Source organism: Micromys minutus, assembly GCF_963924665.1.
Source record: "Micromys minutus genome assembly, chromosome: 16".
Taxonomy (NCBI): Eukaryota; Metazoa; Chordata; class Mammalia; order Rodentia; family Muridae; genus Micromys; species Micromys minutus.
This window is the reverse complement of record NC_137985.1, coordinates 26,687,740-26,708,781: the sequence shown is the minus strand read 5'-3', so window position 1 is coordinate 26,708,781 and position 21,042 is coordinate 26,687,740. Positions and strand designations below refer to the sequence as shown.

The 21,042-nt window shown below is 39.4% G+C and overlaps 1 pseudogene across 1 annotated transcript; it reads right to left on the bottom strand.

Annotated features, from left to right (window-relative positions):
- Positions 1-568: 568 nt before the first annotated feature.
- On the bottom strand, positions 569-1,997 carry LOC308430927 (histone deacetylase 1-like; annotated as a pseudogene). The gene has a single exon. The product of its transcript is annotated as a histone deacetylase 1-like (transcript).
- Positions 1,998-21,042: the final 19,045 nt, after the last annotated feature.

Below are 21,042 nucleotides of genomic sequence, written 5' to 3'. Positions count from 1 at the left end.
AAATTAATTAATTTATTTTTGTATAGAAATGTGCTGTTTTATTACAAAGAGTCTCACAAAATGAAAATATCTCAAAAAGAAAGCTAGGCTAACCACCTTCACCTACAGAATTGGGAGAAGAGGGTAATGTGTTTTCTGCTTGTCCAGGATGGGGTGGGAAGGTATAAACAAAACCGATCTAATAATGGCTGATATTACCCAAGCCTGAAAGGGGGTCCCAGAAGACCTTGTCACCTCTTCTAAAAAGCTTAATAAGGGCATCTTAACAGAGCTCCTAAGCGGGCACTTGGCAGTTCAGGATTTTGTCTTCTGGTTTTCATTCCACTCAGACCCTACGTGGTTCAAAACTAAGACCTGGGGCAGGACGGACAAGGGATCTCTGGGAAGTGTTCTCCTGCACCACTGCCCTTTGCTCTGGTCCCTGGATCCTATCTAGTCCCTGGGGTTATATTTAATATATTTTATATCAATACACAGAAGAATAGAAAATATAAAATCTGAGAAATTGAGGGAAAGTGGGGGACTTGGGGAGAAGATGGAGCTGCAGACCTTCCTCAGGCCAACTTGACTATTCTCTGACCCCTTTGGCTTCTGGCTTCTCCTCCTTGGTTTTCTCATCCTCTGTGACTTCTTTTTTCTCTTAGGGTCTTTTTCTTTCTCATCCTCTGTTTTGACTCTTTTGGCTTTTTTGAAGTTAGAAGAGTTCTTGAGACCACCTTCTTCCTCCTCATCAGAATCAGAGTATTTTTTCTCACAGGCAATGCGTTTGTCAGAGGAGCAGATGGAGATTCGTTTGTCAGGGTCTTCCTCATCCTCGTCACCGCTCTCTTCTGGGATGGCATCCTCTGGTTTGGCTTGCATTTGAACCCCAGGGGCATGGGGCAGCATCCTCAAGTTCTCAAAGAGCCGCTGCTTAATCTTTTCCAGGTATTCATCAGTGTTCTGGTTACTCATATTGGAAGGGCTGATGTGAAGCTTGAAAAATGGTCCAAAGTATTCAAAGTTGTCATTGTATGGTAGCTCATTAGGGATCTCTGTTTCCAGTGCCACAGCTGTTTCTTAAGTCCAGCACTGAGCAACATAGCAGATGGTGTAGCCACCTCCTCCCAGCATTAGCATAGGCAAGTTGAAACTCTTCACAAACTCCACACACTTGGCATGCCCTTTGATGGTCAGATTGAAGCAACCTAACCGATCCCCAGACAGGGAATCTGAGCCACACTGTAAGACCACTGCACTAGGTTGGAATATCACCATTACTTTGGACATGACTGGCTTGAAGATGGGTTCACAGGACTCATTATTAATGCTGTCTTGCAGTAGGTAGTTAACCGCATAGTACCTTTTCAGTCCCTATATTCCATAGGTCCCCAGTTCCTGGGAGGTACTCTCCGTATTTATGAAAAAACACAGTCACGACCCGGTATGGAGTATAGAAGGCCTCTTCCACACCATTGCCATGGTGAATATCAATGTCAATATACAGCACCCTTTGGTGATACTTTAGCAGTTCCGGGATAGCCAGGACGATATCATTGATGTAACAGAAGCCAGATGCTTCAGACTTCTTTGCATGGTGCAGGCCCCCAGCCCAGTGCACAGTGATGTCTGTCTGCTGCTTATTGAGTTTCACAGCACTTGTGACAGAGCCACTCAGTGGACAAATGACAGAACTCAAACAAGCCATCAAATACCGGACAGTCCTCACCCACATGGAATCTCTGCATCCGCTTGCTGTATTCAGACATATTATCTGGGCGAATAGAACGTGAGAACTTAATGTAGTCATCACTGTGGTACTTGTTCATCTCCTCAGCATTGGCTTTGTGAGGATGATAGATTTCCATCTATTAGTAGAGAGTAAAGTTGAGCAACAAATTGTGAGTCATATGGATTTGGTGAGGCTTCATTGGGTGCCCTTGTCCATAATAGTAGTTTCCGATGTCCCTGTCGTAGTAGTAACAGACTTTCCTCTTGGTGCCCTGAGTCTGTGCCATCTTGCTCGCCACCTGGTCCTCCTGTCAGTCTTTATTTTTTATTGGATAGTTTACATATTTATACTTTAAATGTTATTCCCTTTCTCAGTTCCCTCCACTCCCATACCCCTCCTCCTGCTTCTCTGAGGATGCTCCCCCTCCCACCTACTCACTCCCACCTCAACACCTTGGCATTCCCCTTATACTAGGAAAGTGAGCCTTCACAGGACCAACGCCTTCTCCTATTGATGCCACACAATGCCATCCTCTGCTACATATGTGGCTGGAGCCATGGGTTCCCCTCCCCATGTGTACTCTTTGGTTGGTGGTTTAGTCCTTGGGGACTCTGGGGCTTCTGGTTGGTTGATATTGTTGTTCTTCCTATGGGGTTGCAAACTTATGAGTTGCACTGATAGAGTCCTTAATCTTTTGCCTTATGCAAAAGTTGTGTTTTTTGATTTGTAAGAAATTATCAAGCTGTCTTTCAAAGTGACTGCACCAGTTTTCATTCATATCAGCAGTGAATGAGAGGTTCCTTCCCATCGCTCCATCTTTTTTTTTTGTTTGAATTTACATAGATTTTCATTAATATATTTTAATCTTTACCCCTGTTTTGTTTATTTGCCATGTAGTTCAGCAAAACTATTTCTCCAAATTTTGCACTTATACTTTGACCCTTTCACAGAAAATAATAAGTTAATGACATTAATCGAAACAGTTGCCAACTACTATAAGTTAGTTATGCAATTAAATAACTAGATTTGATATATTGATTTTCACATAAAGTTAACTTAAATTTTTACAATTTGTGGTTTTAGCAAAACAAAGTTATTTACTGTAGGTTGATGTCAATGTGATACATGATTGGACAGTAGAGAGTAGGACGAGGACAAAGTTTTGGTAAGATGAAAGAGAAGGAGAAAGTGGGAGATTCAAGAGGGGGCAACATGAAAACGGATGTGGATGTTTCTCTCGGCACACCTCTGTGTGGATAAGATTGTTATGAATATTTTATAAGGGATGGAATTGTACAGGACAATTTGACTTATCTAGGTGGGCAAATTATATCAATTATATCAATTGGATCAGAGTATTTTGCTGTGTTCTTTGACGTGGTGACTTAATTGAGTTCAAAAGAGGGCGTAGTGCACAAAGCCTGACACAGAGTTGGGATGTGTGTATGCAAGTATGACAACAACATGCCAAGGGAAAGCTAGTGAAAACAACATGTTGGGGCAGTTGTGCACCATCTGGGATAGCCTGTGAAAGGAACCTAGTTGGGAGGCCAGCTTGCAGGTCATGTGACAAAGTCTGGGCACTCAGCTCCACATTAGAGTGTCTCCTGGAGTGAGAGCTCCCGCTGAGTGAGACCCCACAGGACCAGTAGCTACAAAACATTTTAAATATTTACTTCAACAATTCATTTTTTAATTAATATTTTTATATTATGCCATTATAATTACATCATTAAAGACAAAATTAGAACACATCACATCAGTCAGAAAAGGAAGAAAGGAACACTCCTCCATTGTTGATAGGATTTCAAGCTGGTAAATCACTCTGGAAATCTGCCTGGTAATTCTTTAGAAAATTGGACATAGTGCTACCTGAAGACCCAGCTATATCACTTTAGGGCATATACCCAAAAGATGCTCCAACATATAACAAGGACACATGCTCCACTATGTTCATAGCAGCCTTATTTATAAAAGCCAGAAGCTGGAAAGAACCCAGATATCCTTTAACAGAGGAATGGAGACAGAAACTGTGGTACATTTACACAATGGAGTATTACTCAGCTATTAAAAACAATAACTTCATAAAATTCGTAGGCAAATGGATGAAACTAGAAAATATTCTGAGTGAGGTAATCTAGACACAAAAGAACACACATAATATGCATTCAATGATAAGTGGATATTAGCCAAAAACTCGTAATATTGAACAAATAATTCACAGACCACATAAAGCTCAAGAAGGAAGACCAAAATGTGGGTGTATCAGTCCTTAGAAGGAGGGTTTCCATCCTGTATGCTCCATCTTTTTTACATTCTCCTTAGTTGTAATGTTGTAAACTTTGGCTACTGTAACAGATGTATAGCAGAACCACTGTCAGTGTTGTAAACTTTGGCTACTGTAACAGATGTATAGCAGAACCTCATCTGATTTACACTGTTGGGAACCTCCTGGTATCTATATTTGCCATCTAACTACTTTCACAAGAGGTCTGTTCCATTTTAGGTCAACTTTCAAAAAAATATTGCATGTTCATTGTATACTTTGGATGATCTCTTATCAATTATATCTTTCGAAAATACTTTCCCAAAGTTTTTGTCTCATCTTTTTAGTCATTCTCGTGACAGTATAGTACCCCACCTTGGAGTGGAAGTTTTTTATTTGTAACAATAGCCTCTAATCAATTGTATCTTTCATTGATTATGCCCATGACATCATGTGAAGGCTACTGGTAAACCCATGGTTATGAAGATAAACATGAAGCTGATCTTTGGGGAGTCTCTTTTTTATACATTATATTTAGCTTTCTGGTCCATTTCAAGTTATTCCATGTGAAGAGTTTAAAGTCTACCTAGAAATTAAAAAAAAATTCATATCGTGTCTAAGTGTTCTTGCTTCTTGAAAAGACATAATGGCATTTGCTCCTCCACCAAAACTCATCTGATCTCCTGGTGAGGGCCTGTTTCTGTTCCCTAAATTCTGATCTACATATTTGTCTATCCTTCCTTCTACCAGTAGCTCCCTGTCTGGAGTGCTCTAGGAATAAACAGATGTCTTGAAATGAGGTAATGGCAGGTCTTCAACTCTGTTCTTTAACATTCTTTCAACAACTCTAGGTATGTTACCTCTCCTTTTAAATTCTAGAATCGGTTTCCCATTTCAGTAAGACAACTTACTCTGATTCCAATCTTCATTGCATAGAATCTATGAAGAAAGTTATGCTGATTACATATAAAACAAACAAGCCAACCAAACAAAGACCACATATTATGAAGAATTTAAAGCATTTCTTTATTGAGAAATTTTCAAGACATTTATGGGATCTCTTAGACACCTGAGGCATTCTGTGACATTTGGTGAGGCCGTTACTGTCTGTCAGTGGAGTGTTGTTTTGGCCGAAGGCTGATCTTGAGACAATCGCTCCAGGACACTATGTGTGGGCTGGCCCAGTCGGGAAGTATGCTGACTCCAATGTGCATACAGTTCTAGCCAACATTTGCATTTCACCCTGTCATAGCTGTTTTTCTAGACTCAGTCTCTGGGTCTTTAGACTCCTCCTGCTATAAAACCTACTACATTTGGTCTTGTCCCAATACTTTAGTAGTCAGAGTTCTTGCCAAAGTGTGAGAAGGTTTCTGGTACAGGAATCTACTCCCATTTGGCTTCTCAACAGTGGACATGATGGGAATGAGCTTCTTGAACTCTCCCTGTGTGTCTTTTTTGACCCTCACTGCCTACTCTCTTTACGATTCAGCAACAGCTCCCGAGTCTGCCCTGAAGACCCCTCTTTCTGTCTCCACACTAATATTGGCATCCTCGAAGATTCAGTCATAGTCGTCCATCTACTGGATAAGATACTGTCTTTCTCTCCTAGGGCTTCAGTTTCTGCCTCATCTTAATGCGATGTTAAAATCAGTATTCACAGTTTGGATTATTATCTTAATGCACTCTATTTTTATCTACCAATGAGAAGCCTCTACCTGGAAGTATATTAGAAATCTCAAGCTTGACGTTATTTTATTTCCTTGTAAGGCTCACCTTTAATTTTTTTTCCTCCTTTCCCTACTTTCTGGTGAAATGAACAACAATTCATTCAAGCACCTTTATTGAATCATGAGAGCTATCCTTAAATCCTCGCTCATTATTTATACTTCCATCCCCAACTTGGTGCCAACTATTCTTAAAACTGCTGGTGGGTGAATCTATGTAGGTCTTTGTTGACTTTTGCCATGACAACAATCTGTCAAATTATTTCTTGGTCTCTGGTCTCACTTCCTTTTCAGTCATTCTTTACCCTGTCCTTAAAGTAACCTTTTAAAAATACACTTCTAGCCCCATACTCCCAAGCTTAAATACCTTTAAGGTTCCTTTTGTGCTGAAAGATAATGGGTAGATTTTTGTACATAGTCCACAAGGCCTTCATGATTTGACTTCACGCTGGCAGGTTTACACACTTCTTCCAGTATTCAAGAGTTCTCTACATACACCAGTCACAATAAACTATCTGGAGGTTCCTTTGTACCCCAGTGTTTCAGGCTTAAGTTGCTTCTGCATATTCTTTTCCAAAGATACAAAATTTGTCTTAGATACCTTTCTGGCTTTAATTTCTCAGCGATGGTAATTTGTGTGTCTATGTTTTCTTCCTCCTTGCCATCAAGACCATAACATTTTTGAGAGAGAACGTTTTTCACAGTCATCTTAGTTTCTCAGGAACCAATCCCGGTGCCTGAAGATGTTCACCAAATGAATAATGAATGTATGGCTGAAATGAGGTGACAGTGACGCTCGGCTGAAAACAAAAGCTATGTTGATGTAAGATGAGAAATGGTGAATTATTTTGGGCTGGGGTGTGGGAAGAAGCTCTGAGACAAGCCTCCCACACTTCCCAGAATATCCCACCCTTCTAAATCCAGTGACTCACAGGACAGAAAGAAGCCTGGGGCAGGACAGCAGGCAGGACACATACAGCAATTTTGATCCTGCTTTTATCAATGAGTTGCTTAAAACAGTGCCTCTTGTAAATGATTTTGGGGCCTCATCTGTCAATTAAACAACGTGGGACAGCTCATCCTGAAGCTTCATTTTGATCTTCTTGGTTTTTTGTTTTTTGTAACTAGTAACAGAATGACAGGGAAGAAATAAACAAGGCTCAGCTGTGAATTACTTAGATGGGGAAAAGACAGAAGGCAGAGGACCCAAGGAGGGAGATACTCGTTCACAAAAGTTTGATTTCTTTTCTCATTCAGAAGGCAATGCAGGGACTGAGGCAAGAGAAAGATGCAGATTTAACTGAGAAAAGATGACTTTAGGAGTAGACCCATAAGCCAACTTTTTGATTTTGCAGTGTGCTGGGGATAGAACCAGTGCCTCACTCACACTAGGAGAATTCCCTACCATTGAGCAGTACCTGGATTATAGTGTGGAGAAGAGGACAGGACAGTAAATTATAAAAAGATGGCAAAGAGGCTGAGATGAAATTGTGTAAAAGAAAGGCCAGAAGGTCTTAGAAATCTCACTGTTGAGACTGATCCAGACCTTGGGCAGATTGGTAACCCTCCTGGTTCTGGCTTTCTGCTTGGATTAATTTGATGGTGGTTGGGTCTTCTTTGTTGTAGAAAAAGCTTAAAAGTGTGAGGGGGGAATCAGATCTTGCTTTACCCACAGTTAACTCACATGCCTCACAACAAATAAATGTAGTGTGTCAAGCTTTGCCACTAGCTACCTTCTTTGGGGCCATTCTTTAAGACTAATAGCTACAAGAACACCACAGATAAAAGAATACAATGTATTATTTTATACAGATAAAGAATATAATGATAATCATACAGAGCCAGGTTATTAAGACTCCCATAATGGGCCCGGTGCCATTGTCAAACACAGGTTTCACAACGAGATAATAAGAATAAGATGATCCCAATACTGTAACATCAAGGGAAAAATAATATTTAGGAATACTAAAACATTGTTTATGCAGGTCTTCCAGCAACACAACCTAATGCTGTAGGGTATTCACCAGAGAGGTCTACTCAGACATGGGTTTAAGCCAATAGAAAGTCTTTATTAGTCAGGCAGCAACTGTACTGGGTGTTCGGGATCTCAATGTAGCCCTGAGCTTCTTTCTGGATAAGCTTTTAAGTATAAAAACCATGTCCTGGGTTGACACACTTCAGTTAGCAAAAACAATTAGCCAGAGTCGGAACTACAGAAGCTAAAAAGCAAGGTTAGTACATTTAGAGACTTTCCCATAACTTTGATGGGTAGGGCCTTTGTTTCGGATTTGGCAGGTGATGCTGCCTATGTGCTTAGTTTTACAGCCTGAACGGTGCTTCCTCCATGGAGCCAGTTATGCTGAAGTCTTGGGGTCTAAGGTCTGTGCTATGCACATTTTTTGAGATAGGTTCTTTTGTATCCAGAGTTGGTCTTGAACTCACTCCATAGCCCAGGATCGTCATGATGACATGCTCCAGAGTGTGCAAGGAGCATGCTAATTGCACATGTCTATTAAGTGCATTTTATTTAAAATACATAGACATAAAAATGTTTTAAATCTTGGAGTTGTTTGGCTTTTGGAATATTGAAATGTTCTGCAATGAAATACCTTGTGTAGGGGATAGAAAACTAAGCACAAAATTAATTTATATTGTGTTCATATGTTCCTCTTCTGCGTCATCTTGACATTAAGGGAAAAAAATCTCTATTTTATATCACCATCAAATTTTATATATTCATATTAGGAGTGTTCATCCTGAATATGTAAGTGTTTTGTTTTTAAAATAATAATAATTTGTTGAGAATTTTGGGAAGAACCTAATACAATAATAAAATAAGCACTTTGTAAGTATTTGATGTAAGTAGTATGAAGAAATCCTAAATGGTTTTTTCTCAATATAAAGACATCATGGAACCAAGCACAGTCAAATGCTTTGTCTCCTCCATGTTGTTTCACGGCAGGACAGTGATTCATAAAGAAAAGAAGTCCCAGTGCAAGGACAAATGTGAATGCGGTGGCTATTTAAATAAAAATGGTCCCCATAGAGTTATATGTTTGAATGTTTGGCCATAGGGAGTGACACTATTCAGAGATGTGGCCTTGTTAGAGGAAGTGAGTCACTGTCAAGATGGGCTTTGAGGTCTCCTATGCTCAAGCTATGCCCAGTGACGCACAGTCTCCTTCTGGCTGCCTACAGCTCAAAATGTGGAATTCTCAGATCTTCCAGCGCCATGTCTGCCTGCAGCTAACCATGTTGATGATGGACTAAACCTCTGAAATTGTAAACCAGCCCCAATAAAATGTTCTTCTTTGTGAGAGTTGACTTGGTCATGGTGTCTTTTCACAGCAATGAAACCCAAACTAAGACTTGTGCTTAAGAGAAGATGGCTCACTAGAGGCCCTTAAATACTTCTCCCAAGCCTTTCTTGTCTCTGAAGCTCTGCTTTCCTTGGTCTTCTCGCCTTTCTGTATCATTTGTGCTGTATCGGCAGACTCCTGAGCCAGGGCATAGTCACTGTTCTGTAAAATGTGTGCTGCACCTGTTTAAAAATCACACTTGTTTCTCTTGTTAGTCTGTCCGTCACTATAGGAACTTGACTCAAATATGAGTAGGTGAGTCAAATTACATTTCTTTCTCATGTCATCATTAACTGTAGGGAGGCTCTGGGATGGTATCTTTAATAAGTCAACTTGGAAAGGTCTTTGGGTCAAATTGTTTGTTCAAACACTAAGCTAGACACTGTTGTGGAGTGGTATTTAGCTATAACTGACACTTAATTCAATAGGCTTAAAGTGGATGCTTCATCTTCTATGACATAGGTAGGCTTTGTCCAATCAATTGAAGGCCTTAGGAAAAAAAGCCCCAAAGCTCCCCCTCAAAGGAAAAAGCACAGTTCTACTTTCAGTCTGCTTTCAGGCTCAAAACTGCAACGTCATTTGGTGGCATTTCCAGGTTGCTGGTGTGCACTGCAGACTTAAGACTCAGTAGCATCCTCTATTGTATAAAGGGATTCCTTACAATCTAGTCCTCCTGCCTGTATTTTCTCCACTAATGTAGATGCTGAGTTCCATGCACAGCTCCCAGAATATAACAGAAGATTTTTCATGGTACTTTCTCTGCCTTTTTTTCCCTGTACCATACTGATTGAGAACGATCCTCAAGTGTCGGTAATTTTTGACTGTCTATAAGAACCATGCACCTGGTTGTTCCCTGGAAACAGTGCAGATGTGCTAACCACAGATGTGCTAACCACCTTCTTGGGACTGTGACAGAGTACTTGATACAAGCATCTTGAGGTAAGTAAGGAGCCCTTGGACGTATGCGTTCACTCCACCGTGGCAGGGACCACTTGGTGGCAGGAGTAACTCATTCCTTTGCTGTGGGAGCTTGCACTAATAGCCTTTCTGTAAATGGGAGCTTTTCACCCATGCCCAAGTTCCCCAAAATAATAATTCTGAGCCTGAATGATTATATGAATAAGTGCCTAGGTCTTAAGCTTTAGCTTGTTTCCAACTAGTTCTTAACGTAATATTCCATTAAAATATTATATTTTAAGTAAACATGGATGGTTACTTTAAAAAAAAAACTGGCTACAGTTTTTGAAACCATCCCTCCAGAACAGGAGGCAAATCTTTCCCAGAATCCCCTTTCTGTAGATTTATGTTAAGCCAATACATGATTGGAGAGGGAAAGGAGGTGGGAAAAGGGAGAGGAAACAGAAGAATAAAACGGAAGAGGAAGAGTCAGAGGAGGGGAAGGAGAGGAAGGAACGGGAACAAGAGGGCAGTTAACGGCAAGTGGTAAGGGTTCTCCTAGGAGGGGAATAGAGAGTGTAGTGGTAAATCTGCCCAAAATAGACACAAAGCTTGTTTTCCTAATTACTGAGTTGTGTTTTCATTGAATGGGTTTATTTGGGTTGAAGAGGATATTGCAACATCTCCCCCTGCCACCAGATGTTCCCCCTCCTAATTCTGCCTCAACTCACTGACCATAGGCTTTTATAAATTGACAGGTGATATTTCCGAATTGTCCAAAAGATTCCCTCTACACCTCTTCACACAGCACAGATGAGGAAGCAAAGAGGCAGCCAGAACCAGAGAGAGGGGTGACTTTCATGTGCCTGTGCCCACTTCCACCAGTGAGGTCCCACCTTCTAAAGGCTTCATAACAGCTTCATTAACTGGGGATGCAATGCTCACAACACAGGCCTGTAGGGGCATTAATCAGAACATTTTATTGCAGAGAATATATTAAGTTGTTTGAAGGGGGAGCTCATTAAAGAACAAAGAACACTGCCATGAATGTATAGATAGTAATGACTCTATGCAGTGGCTCTAAGACAAATGCGGTGATACTTGCCTAAAGCCTCAGTGCTGAGGAGGCAGAGGCAAGAGGATTATGAGTTTGAGGACAACTTGGGCTTTAGCTGGGTAGTAGAACACTTGCCTGAATGCATAGACTCTGGGTTTAATCCCAACACTACACACACAAAGAAAGGCCTGCTGGTTATCTAGCTCATTAATGAAGAAATATGAACACCAAGGCTTGTCATTGAAGTTTACAATACAGAATATACAAAACTGGTACATAGCATGTTTGTGAGTCTCTGGAACTGGCACTCATGTAACTTTGAGCTTTTTCACCTGCACATACATCCCCTGAAATAACAACTCTGAAATGTAATATACTCAGGAATAAATGCTTAGGCCTGTTGTCCAGCTAGCTCATAACTCAATTATCCCAATAAAATAGTCTAAGTCATGCAATCTGGATGGTTATCTGGTCCTCAGTTTCATAAGACCATCTGCCCATGTCCTGCCAATCTCCCTGCAACGGACTCAATCCCAGAATTCCTCTTTATTTGCTGGATGTCCCACCTTCCAATCTACCCTCAGCTCATTGGCCAATCAGCATTTTATTGACAGGTGAGTGCATTTATACAGTGCATAAGAGATTATCTCTACAGAGAGGAAGAATTGCTAATATCTGCTCCATTCACAATTCCTAGTCAGTGGCTATTCCACGGGACAGTTCTATCCAGCTTACAATGACAGGGCCAAATCATTCTCTGAACTGTGCAATAGGCAGGAGTAAATGACAGTGTTATCAGATTCACTCTTCTGTAATCTAACTGCCATAAACTTGTACTTAATTTTTTATTAGGCGGGGGCATGTTTTCACATATTTGCCATTCAAGGATATTACTCTGTCAATCATGTGAAAATAGTTTTGTATAATTTAAATCTTTTTTATTCTTACATATAGCAGATCACAAAATTTGCAAAATTTGAGTATTTTGTTTTTGCCTTCTGTTTTCTTCTGTAATCCCCAGGTTTCTTTTGTAACTACTGCTGTCTCTGACTAATATTCTTTTGTGTATCACATAAAGTAAGATACAGTCTTGCTCTTATATAGGTATGTGTCATTCATTAAATAGCTAATCTAGTTTTCACCTGTTTGTAATGCCTTAGCAGACACATGTGTACATCTGTCTGGCTGTCTGTAGTGATTTACTATTAATATTAGTGTGTGTCTGTTAATCATTTACTTCATTAGTCTTTGTTTACCTTCATGAAAGTGCATGGCCATTTAATTATATAATGTATGTATATATGTATGTATATATATACTTGACATTTATTGATGTGTATATGTTGTACCAAATTTGCATCTCTGGAATTAAACTAATTTGCTCACAGTGAATAATTTTTTTAATATGTTGGCATTTGATTTGCAAGTGGTCTTGGGGGATGATTTTATCCTTGTTTATCAAAGAGAAATATTGCCCTGCAATTAACTTTCTTTCTTTCTTTCTTTCTTTCTTTCTTTCTTCCTTTCTTACTTCCTTCCTTTCTTCCCTTCTTTCTTTCATTTTTCCTTTCTTCCTTTTTTCTATCTTCCTTCCTTCCTTCCTTTCTTTCTTTCTTTTTTCCTTTCTTCCTTTTTTCTATCTTCCTTTCTTTCTTCCTTTTTTCTATCTTCCTTACTTTCAACATTTAAAATTTTTAAGATTATATTTGTGATTATAATTATATTATTCCTCATTACTTGTTCTCTTTCAAATTCATAGCATCTTTTTCAACTGTATACACACATATACATATATATGTATGTGTATACATATATGTATATACGTATATATGTGTGTGTGTGTTCATGTGAGGAAGAATATTTCTCCTGTTCTCAGCATTCCTTAGTTACTTATATATGTTCATACATATGGTTCTTCCTATATGGTTGAGGCTTTATGAATCTTTCTCCCTTATAAATTAGCTTCTCTATATTGCACTTGTTCAGCTCATGTTTAGGTAGCCATGTTGGTGAGACATTATGATTGTAGCTTCTGAGATTCTTAGGAGATGCAAACTTCCTATTCTTCTGACTTTTACAGTTTTTCTACATCATATATGATCCCTGAGCCTTGGTCACGGGAGTTATAATGTAGATGTACCAGTTGGGACTAGGTTCTATAAGTCTACATTTTGATTGTGGTTGATTATGGTTTTCTAAATTAGCTATGATCTACTACAATGAGAAGTTTCTTTGGTGAGGTCTGAGGACTGTACCTAGTTGTGAGGAAAAATATTTAGAATGTAGATAGGGATTATGCTGGTTTAATAAAGTGATGGTTATAGGTCCTCCTCTACAATCCTTGACTCACTATCCCTGGGTTATTGGCTAGTTTCCAGCACCAGACAAAATTTTCCTCCTTGAATATGTCTTAAGCTCAATAAGAGAGTTGTTGGTTACCACCAAGATATGCATGCCACTACTGTACCCTTGTACCCCTAAGGCTATTTTGCCATGCTTTTTTTTTCCCTATAAGAAGGCTCCTGAGTCCTTTTTGGGGGTCCTAGTCTTGGGGTATCCATTTAATAAACTATTCTTGTTCAATTGAGATCTGTATTCCTATGGTTTGTGTGGCGATCCTTGAACCTCAGCACTTGCTCCACTTCTTGACCTAGGGTTGACTCTTGGATTAAAGGTGCTAAGGCTGAGCCACACCACAAGTTTTTTTTTTTCCAGTTTGTAATATTGGGGTTTACAATGTGAACAAATGTATGCAACAGTATAACATGTAATCAAACCTAAGACAAACTAAGTATTGTTGTGGTAAATATTAAAAAGTGGATAGCCTTTCACACTAGTGCCGGCTCCATGGGGCCACATTGCACTGCAGGGTATCTGTATCTTAGTGGCTCCATGCTGCTTCTGAGTACTCACAGAATCCTGCTTCTTTTGACAAGGGCATGGTCCATTCCACCCACTCTTGCTGCTTTAGTCCTGGGTGGATATGATCACCCCAGTGTGTTTTTTTGACTCACTTTCCTCCACTGCCTGGTATAAACATTACTCTACAATCATTAACTTACCAAACAGGTTTATATGTTAAATTCTCAATCCACAAACCCTCTACACAATAAGCTTACAATCAATGGACAAAGATAAACTGCCCATCTAAATGAGATAACTAGAACCATAGAAACCCTTAGAAATAATCATAACAATCTTATCAATCTAGAGATACACCAAGAAAAACATCCACTTCCTCCTTCCTCTTCCATTTTTCTAGACTTTCCCTGCCTACCTCTCCCATATTCAATCATGTATCACCTTGACATCAACCTACAAAGTATTTTTTTAAATTCAACCTTCCATCCATTGTTGATGAACTTCACATTTATCTCCTTGTCCCCTAGCACCTGCCCTCACCCTGCAACTTCTCCCTTAAAGGAAAAACTTGTTGTGAAAGATATTGTGTACCCCAGTGTATACCACAGAATATCCTTCTTGTCCACACCTTTTTACTAACAAATGTCATTGGTTTATCTTGAGGCCTCTGACCACCACCACCACATCAATACCATATCCTTACCAAGACTCCTCTCAGATATCCTGTTGTTGCCCAGCATCATGGAGATCCTACTGCTCTGGGTCCACAGGACTGACCCTTCATATGACCTAGAAGTTAATAGATGGGGTAGATCTTGGGCTGTGCCAAATCTTTTGTTCCAGTGAGTTAGGCAGCCTCCATTTATTAAATTCTAGCTTTCAATCCCAGCTTGTCTTCATTAATAGCCTTGTGTTTGTAACTTTTTAGGTATTATATGAGCACTATTCTCTTCAAGTTCATTGAGTCATTTTTTTTGTAGATATACAAAGTTTCAAAATGAGGAACCTGTTCTTTCTTCTGTATTACATTATATTTGCTATTACCTCATTAAATGTTATTAGCTTAGTGGTAGAAGCCAATTTTGTCCATATGTATTATACTAACCATCTCTCACTGTCTACTGATCTGGAAATAAAAATACAATTCCTGATACTAACCCTGAACCAATGACCTGGAAGATGAAAACATTAGAAATTCAGTTTTTAATGACAGTGCACAGACTATTTTATGAGATATTTGCGTCATGCTTCACACTATTGAGAGAATTTAGTTACATGAAGACAGAAATCATACAGTGGCAGGGGGTGATTTTCAGAGAACAAAGTGTGAGCAAAGGTGTGGACTCTGAGAAAGAACCTTAGAAGTGAGCTGTGTATCAATGAGGATAAAAAACCTATAGAAGAAAGTTAATTGTCTTTAGGTAGAATGCATGGGTCCCACTTAAATGTGAAAGAAGGCAGGCTCTACTTGGAGTAATAAAAGACAACTTAATAGAAAAGATCTCCTGGATTATTGCTAGCTTTTGGTTAATTTGGAAAGTCATGAGAATATAATCTTTTATCATATGAAAGAGTCTTTTGTTTTTTCCATTTTTTAATTAGATACCCTCTGTATTTACATTTGAAATGTTATCTCCTTCCCCCACCCCGCTCCCACCCCCATTCCTCTTCCACTTGTCTTCATGGAGGTGCACTCATTCCTAATCACTCTCTCCACCTCAGTGCCTTGGAATTCCCCTACATTGGCAAGATGTGCCCTCCATGGACCAAAGGCCTTTTCTCACATTGATGCCAGACACTGCTATCTTCAGCTACATATACGCCTGGAGCCATAGGTCTCTCAATGTGTGCTCAATGGTTGGTGTTTTAGTTCATGAGAGTTTTGGAGGGTTTGGTTGGTTGATAATGTTGTTTTTCTCATAAGGTTTCAAACCCTTCCAGCTCCTTCAATCCTTTCTTTAGCACCTTCATTGGGGTCCCTTTGTTCAGTCTGATGGTTAGCTGCAAACATGCTCAGCTGTATCTGTGTGATTCTGGCAGAGCCCCTGAGGAGGCATCTCTATCTGGTTCTGGCCAGTAAGTACTTCTTGGCATCAGCAATAGTGCTTGGGTTTGGTGGCTGCATATGGGATAGATCCCTGGGTGAGACAGCCTCTGAATGATCTTCCCTTCAATCCCTGCTCCTCTATTTGACCTTGTATTTCCTCCCATGAGTATTTTGTTCTCCCTTTTAAGAAGGACTGAGGCATCCCCATTTTTGCCTTTCTTCTTTTTGAGCTTCATAAGGTCTATGAGTTGTTTCTTGGGTTCTCAGAGCTTTCTGGGGCTACTATCTGCTTATCAGTGAATGCATACCATGTGTGTTCTTTGTGATTAGGTTACCTCACTCAGGATGATAGTCTCTAGTTTTTTGTTTTGTTCTTAAGCTAAGGTTATGAAAGACTTGGGGATGTAAGTTGTAGTCTCTGAGCAAAGTAACATGCTCAGGATAGACCCAGGAAGAGAGCCACTGGAGGTCTCTCATATTTAGGGCTTTCATAGTTCCAGGATGAAGGAGTGAGGACCTGGCCCAGGCTGAGCACAAAGGATTTGATGCCAACACAATAGTTTGTAGTCTTTCTTGGTATCAGCTGCCTTGTGTTCTTCAACACATATCTTCCTTACAGACATGTCCAAGACCCCATGTCTGCATTAAATTCTATGTCCTTGAGCCAAGGTTCATGCTTTCTGTTTGTTTCTCAGAGTCCTGGTGGAGCAGATGGTGAGAAGGTATTTGTCAAGTGTGTCTTGCTAATGATGATCTTTCTTTTAGATCCCTTCTTGTTAGGGAAGATTCTCCTGAATACAGAGATATATTTCTCAAGATCAAATTACATCTTGAATGAAGAATGGTAGAAGGGCCAAAGAACAGCCTGCTAATAACTCTGGAAAGTCAGATTTAAAGAGGTGGCAACCTTTTAATCCCAGTGGAGATTGCAGCCATTGCAAACCTTGACTCCCACATCACCATCAGAAGAGGTCTGGCTGTTGTTTTTAGCTACCTGGCCTTTAGAAGAGTAGGAACATTAGCTTTCCAAATGTGGGTATAATGCCTGGTTGCTGGAAGTCAGATGGGACTGGATCCTGTAATTTTAGCTACAACCTTCTGTCCCATCTAAGAGCACTTGGTATGACCAAAATGCAGAGGACCCTAATCCTATCTTGGCAGAGAGGCATCCTCATATTTGCCAAGGATCTCTTACCCAGAAATTCTGCTTTATAAATAGAGGGACCAGTATGCAAGATTGTAGCAAGGGTTACTGAGGGATATTACACCGTGACAAAGTAATGGTATTTCAAGGGGCAGGGAGGGCATTCTTGGCATCAGATACAGGCTTCCTGTTCCAAGAAAGACTGGACCACAAGCTAATTTGGCTGCATTCCATATCACCTGCACTTTTATTTAACAGAAAGAAAGCAATGCATGTGGAGACATGTAAATGGGTCCTGTTTATTACTGATCCCTAATATTCAGAACTAGACAACTGGAATTGTGTATCTGTGCATACACAGGAGTGCATTAACTCACAGGTCTGTACTATTGATGACCACAGTAACTATGAATACCACAGCTTTAAACTCTGCCTTGTGCTTCATAACTTTTCATATTATGAATTCTCTTTTTCAAGGTAGGAGACATAAAACTGACAACGGCAAACCTATGTGGATGTAGTACAATCAATGAGACAGGTTCTAGCAGTCAGATACTACTCCTAATAAGAGAGGAATTCAGAAATAAGCAATGTAAGGACCTGCAAGCAGGTGTAATGGCAGAGGTGGGTTTTTATCATCCAACAAACTGTTACAAGACCAACATTGTTTCTGGTTGTCCGTTTAACATAGATTTCTTGGCCTCAAGGAAAAGGAGTTACCTAATATTCTTGTGTCATTATTTTTTTGCTTAAAATTTTAGGCTAGATTCTGCTGCTTGCATCTAAGACCCAGAAAGAGCAGCATAATTGGTGTCGGGAATTAATTTCAACAACGGATCTTCAAGGGGATGGAAAATGGCAGGTCAGCTGTCACATTGGTGGCCTTAAAGACCAGATAATGACCAATCAGCTTTAGGATGGAATTCTAGGATCTGGGGATAGCATGATAAACAGTGATTCAATAATTACCCAAACTATCAACTAACCTACCTACTTAAGGCTTTGGTTTTAAGGGGGTGACTGGAAAATGAATAGGCCACAGACCGAGTTTTAACTTCTAATCCCATCGAGTGTTTTGCTTTGTATGTGGGACTAGTGATCAAAATAGTCCTTCACAAATGCCTGACAAATATTATTATTCTGCTATAATATATCAACCCTCTTTATAAAAGATTAGTGGCATAAAAAATTAGGAACCGACATTCTTAACTTTGGAGATTCCTACAACCAGGGAGTTTCTGTGCTACCTCTTGTATCCACAAGCTCATGTAGCAAAAGAAATCCAGCTCTCATTGAGAAACTGACAACAAAAACTTAATGTCAGAGCATTGACTGGGACGGAGACATGGGAAATTAGTATGGAGATATTAAAAAGCATGTCATTATACAAAGATTCATCAGAAGAAATATGCCTTCCCTTGTGCAGTAAAACAGTTCCTTCTGGATGAAATTTCTGTAATTACCTTATTAAAAGTCATTGGTTTATTTGTAAGAGCCAGTTGTTCCCATTGGCCACATTAGGCACCTCGCATTGCATTCTGACCTGGAACTAGGATCAGGTCTCAGAATATGCCACAGGGGCAATTGCAACGTCAGTCTTGAGAAATTAGACAAAATAATAAGATTGTGTAGACTTTTAAGGTGGAAAAACTAAAAATATGAATGATAAGGGGCTGAATGAGGATGGAGAACAGAAATAAGATTTTAGATTTAGATCAAATAGTTTATAGGAATTAGTTTCTGGTAACTTGGGGTTCAGTGCACTAACGGGAATATTAGTAATTGTAATTGCCTTTCATCTAGTGGCTAAAACAGTATCATCAGGGCTCTGTGCCATATGATAGCCTAACTGCTAGACAGTGTTAGGAAAATATGGAGAAGAAATACAAGTAATTCTGTAGGAGAACATTGGAGTAGATTTAATATGAGGAGCATCCACACAACCATAAGTATATCCTTAAGAGCCTAAAGGTACTCCATGATCCAGAGGCTTGGGACATAATTAATGGATGGCCTGGTGTTGTAGAAGTTGCTTCCATAAGATGAGGATGCATGGGGAAGGTGTGGGTATGGAAATTTCCCCTTTGAATGAATGGCATTGAGGAGGTTGTACAGAGGCAGGAGTCAAATATAGCATTTAACAACCGAGGTGAAATTGGCCAAAGTATTAGTTGAGTTTAGTGACAAGCAATGAGATCTTCAATTTCTTCTGAGATGAGAGAATGGGAACCAGATTTACCCTCTTACATGAAATATACAAAAAGCAACACTAAATATAAAGGCAATAATTTAACATTCAAAATTGGATAGCAAAGGAAAGTAATACTGAGAGATGGGAAAACATTGTGGGGATGGAGTTGATGGTGATATCATCTTACAGGTCATAAAAGTTTCTAGAGAATGCTTCCTGGATGCAGAGAAGAAGAATATGGATGCGCTGGTGATGTTGGTGAGTTGAGGAGGTAAAGTTGGGAGACGGTAAGAGAGAAGATAGAGTTTACACAGCATAGTATTTTGAGGACAAAGATGCACAGAAAAGGGAGCTGCAGATCTGTTTATTCTTCACCAGAGTAAGAAGCACTAGATACATGTCAGGAAACTACTCAAAAGCAGTGGGAAAAATCACACTTGAGGATGAGAGAGGGTGATGGGGCACTTATATATATATGTGTGTGTGTATGTATATATATATATATATATATGTGTGTGTGTGTGTGTGTGTGTGTGTGTGTGTATGTGTGTATGTATGAAAAGCATTAGATATATAAAAGAAACATGACCAGAAAATTTCCAAATTTAATCCAAAATTTTACACAGATCTAACTAGTTCAACAAATATCAGACATAAGAAACATGAGGAAAGCTATATAAAGTCATGCTATTGTAAGGCTAATTCAAACATACAATAAAAAAAGAAATCTTAATACAACCAAAAAAAAAATCATTATACAGAAGAAGAAAGAGCAACTGAATTATTTCTTTTGGAAACATTGCAAGCCAGGAAAGAGTAGAGAAACAACCTAGAAACACTCAGAAAAAATGAATACATAAATCCCCCTTCCATACTTACAACTATTTAAAAATTCTCTAATTAAAAAAAACTATCTTTAAAAATGAAGGTGCCATTGATTTTTTTTTTCAGATGTTAAAAAGTTACAAGGATTCATGATAACAGCCCTAACTTTTAGACAGAAAGAGACCCCATGGAAGCCAAGAATGGCAATATATATATATATATATATATATATATAGTTAATACACAGATCTGTAAAATGTTTCCCTCGTTATTAGCTATTTTTAAAAATGTAATTGGTAGGGCTGGACAGGGACTTGTAGTTCAGTGAAAGAATTAATGCTTAATATACTCAAGGCTGCAAAGTCTGTCCCCAGCATCCTCCCTCCCAAAGATAACTAGCAATGTTATCAAATATTATATATGCTTGGAATTCATAATACATGCATGGATAACATGGAAATTTGGATCAAAATAAATAATTCAAGAGCAATTGAAATGATAGATGTGCTAATATATGTGAAAGGCATTTTCTTTCTTTTGAAAACTTTTATGAGTAATCAAAGATCTACAGTATCAAGCTGACAGGAACAAATAGTGGCTTGACTGTTGTCGAGGTAACCACCCTGACTGGCTTTCAGTCCCATTCTACAGGAGAGTCTCCATACTCTGCTCTGTAAACCTGGTCACAACACATGGATGCAAAAGTCTTGGGTCTTAGGCTTAAACTTGCTACTCTTGTTTGGCTAAGTTGTAATGGCTTGAAATGTCTACCTATTTGTGTTTACCCAGAGTCAACTAGCATTACAGTCTCAATTGGAGAAACTTCCCTTTGCAACGAATGGTAGTGAAGAGATGCATGGCTGCTCAGGATGCTGAGAATAAGTGAAGGTTGAGTGCTCAGCCCTAAACAGGACACTTACACAACCTATGTGTCAGGGGTCATTACAGAAGACAGGGCA